This window comes from Tupaia chinensis, unplaced genomic scaffold, assembly GCF_000334495.1.
Source record: "Tupaia chinensis unplaced genomic scaffold, TupChi_1.0 Scaffold000074_1, whole genome shotgun sequence".
Taxonomy (NCBI): domain Eukaryota; kingdom Metazoa; phylum Chordata; class Mammalia; order Scandentia; family Tupaiidae; genus Tupaia; species Tupaia belangeri.
This window is the reverse complement of record NW_006159534.1, coordinates 1,081,665-1,084,650: the sequence shown is the minus strand read 5'-3', so window position 1 is coordinate 1,084,650 and position 2,986 is coordinate 1,081,665. Positions and strand designations below refer to the sequence as shown.

Sequence of the window (2,986 nt, the reverse complement as noted above, 5' to 3'; positions counted from 1 at the left end):
CCGGGGGGGAAGTGGGGAGTGCGCGGGAGCGGAGGCATTACCTGGGGCTCGAGACCGGCTGCGGGGACCTCAGCAGAGCCAGCAGGACCAGGAAGCCGTCACAGCGCGGCCGAGGGCAGGTGGGTGCCAGGAAGCTCTGGACCCCGCGACCCAGGGCCAGAGACACAGCCAGCCCGGCCGCGGAGGCAGATAAAGCGCCCGAATCCCAGCCCCTCCGCCCCCAACCTCGCGGCCCGTTCCGCTGCGTCACGCGCACGCCCAGCGCGGCTCGGGATGCCATTGGTGGTCCGGGAGGCCGCTAGGCCCCGCCCACCAATCCGCCGCCCCGCCCCCTTCCCGGCTGGTGGGGTCCCTGCTGCCGCCTGCCCACGAGAGCTCTGAGCCCAGGATCTTCGCGCGAGCAGACGGTGACATCGCCAAGGTCGGCTCACTTTCCCACTCTTGCGATCCAGTGTGCGACAGAAACGGGACCGAGACGTCCTGCTGAGTCCGAAACGGCTCCCTGCGTGGTAGCATGGAACAGGGCAGTCCGCCTCCGTAGACGCTCAAGAGCCGTCTCTGGGACCGTGGATGGTTGCAGTTTGAATTGACCATTTAGGAACGGATTAGAAATACCGACGAGAAGCTAGACTCTCTAGTTTATATGCACACCACGAAGACTTGTGCTTTTGTCATGGGATGCTTGATGTTTGAGAAACCATACTTTGGAAACCAAAGATGTGAAATGATGGGACAATTAATTTCAAAAAGTCCTTGGGACTTCATAACTACAGAAAATAATGATACAGAAAGATTTAGGACGTAGATTAAACGTAACCGTTAATCGCTTAGATTTGGGAAACAAAACTCTAGGGTGCAAAGATAATGAACAGAGGAGCCAGACCACAGGGTTGCACTCAGCCAGCACACCTGTATGAGCTACTCTAGCCTGGCTGACCACTCCTGCCCACGCCCTTAGGTTGTGATGGCTACTCCTCTCCAGGCCAAGATGCCCTGAACAAATGGATCAGGTTAATAGAATTTACTACTACTTTCTGTGGACCTTTTAGTAAAGTGAATTTGTCCAGGGCCACTCAGAGCAGGCAGTGTTCCTCACCCCAGAGCAGAACTGGCTTGGCATTCAGCATACTAGCTGTCCCTGACCTGACCTGCTTAGCTTTGACCTCTTCTCTAACAATTGTGTCTGCTACTTTTGCCGACCATAGGATGATAGGGCCTGGAAGATCTCAACATTTTTCTGCTTTACCTCTCTCCTCCCAACAGACAAAAGAGCAATAGGAACACAGGGATCTGTTTCTGTTGGGACGGGGATGACCACCTTAAATACACATCAGGAAGACTTTTGCCTTTCCACTGCTGTTTTAATTCATTTAAAAAATATTGATCGTGAGGCCAGTAGGTGACATAGTGGTTAAGGCACTGGACTTCCACGTGATTGACCACTGTTCCAATCCCAGACCTGGCAGCTTAAAACACTCCAGGACGCATGTGGGTGCATACGCAAAATACCAAGAGGAGAATGGAGGAGAAGGATTGTAGAGTGGCCATCCCCCCCACCACCCAGGATGACATCTTGCTTTCTCTCTCCTGTGAGCACATGTGCTCTAAAGCTAAACTCTTTCTCAAAAAAGAACAAAGAAATGCATTGATCATGTGTTATTTTTAGTGCTAGGAATACAGCAATAACTAAAACAGAAGAGGATCCTGTACTTAAAAGCTTACATTTCAGGACCAGCTGTTGGTGTAATGGCTATGTCGCAGGACTCTCATGTAGTCAACCACGGTTTGAGTCCCAGACCTGGTAGCTTAAACTCACGCCAGGCATGTGTGCATGCGTGCCCAGAATCCCAAGAGAATGGAGGAGAAGGGATTGTGGCGTGGCCATCCCCCCTGAGGGGTGATTTCTAGTTTTCTGTTTGTGTTCCTGGAGAGCACACACGCCCTATAGCAAAAACCTCTCCAAAAAAAAAAAAAAAAGATAAATAAATAAATTTTTAAAAAGCTTATGTTTCTAGCGGAGAAGACAACAAAACAAGTAAATAAGATAATTATAGGTAGTAATAAATACTGAGAAGAAAACAAAAAGAGTGGTCAGAGTAATACTTTCTGAGGAGGTGATCTGAGCTAAGACCTGACAGGAGAAGGAGCCAGCTATGCCGACCAGGGGAGAAAGCATTCAGAACAGAGGACTAAGGGTGTGAAGGTCCTGATGCTAAACAAGGTCTGCTTGTTTGAGGAACTTGTATGAGGAACAGAAAGCTTGCGCAGGGCAGATGGGGTTATGAGATTGAGGTTGAAGTGCTAGGCAGAAACATAATCATGTTTGGATTTTTGTGATAAGTGAAAAGGAAAGATAATAAAATGCTTAAGGTTTTGTTTTTCTTTTTTTTTCAAGAGAGAGAATTTTTGCTATAGGGTAGGAGCACTCACCGGAGAGATACAGAGACAGAAAGTAAGAAATCACCACCCGCCCCCCCAGGGGTGATGGCCACACCATAATCCCTTCTCCTCCATTCTCTCAGGATCTTGAGCTCACATACACAAATGTGCCTAGCGTGAGTTTCAAGTCACTGTGTCTGAGACTTGAACGGCGGTCAACTATGTGGGAGTCCAGAGACATAAGTGCTACACCATCTCTTGGTCACTTTGGGTTTTTTTAAATTAACCCATTTCATAGAGAATGACTTGGAGGGAAGAGGAAATAAGAAGCCAGAAAATAAGAAGTCATTATACAAGTCTATGGGATAGATGATAGTTACCTGGATTAGACTGCTCTATATAGATATAGAAGTTGGGTGCTAGATGGTGGCACAGCAGTAAAATGTGATCCTCTGTGAGGCTGACCTACATAAGAAGGTTCCACGTTTGCCTTTGGAGAGCTCCCTGAGTCTGTGTGCACCCAGCCCGGTAAAGCTGGGGATGGATCAAGAACTTGTCCAGAGTATGTCTCTTTGCTTCTTTCTTTCTCTGTCAGTCATGGAAGAAA

General features: G+C 48.7%; 1 protein-coding gene across 1 annotated transcript in view; it reads right to left on the bottom strand.

Annotated features, from left to right (window-relative positions):
- Positions 1 to 240, bottom strand: part of SOAT1 (sterol O-acyltransferase 1) — a 90,594-nt gene extending 90,354 nt beyond the window's left edge. Inside the window, exon 1 of the mRNA XM_006142314.3 lies at positions 42 to 240. The gene's annotated coding sequence lies outside the window, so the exon portion shown is untranslated. The remainder of the gene's footprint in view (positions 1 to 41) is intronic.
- Between the last annotated feature and the right edge of the window lie 2,746 nt (positions 241 to 2,986).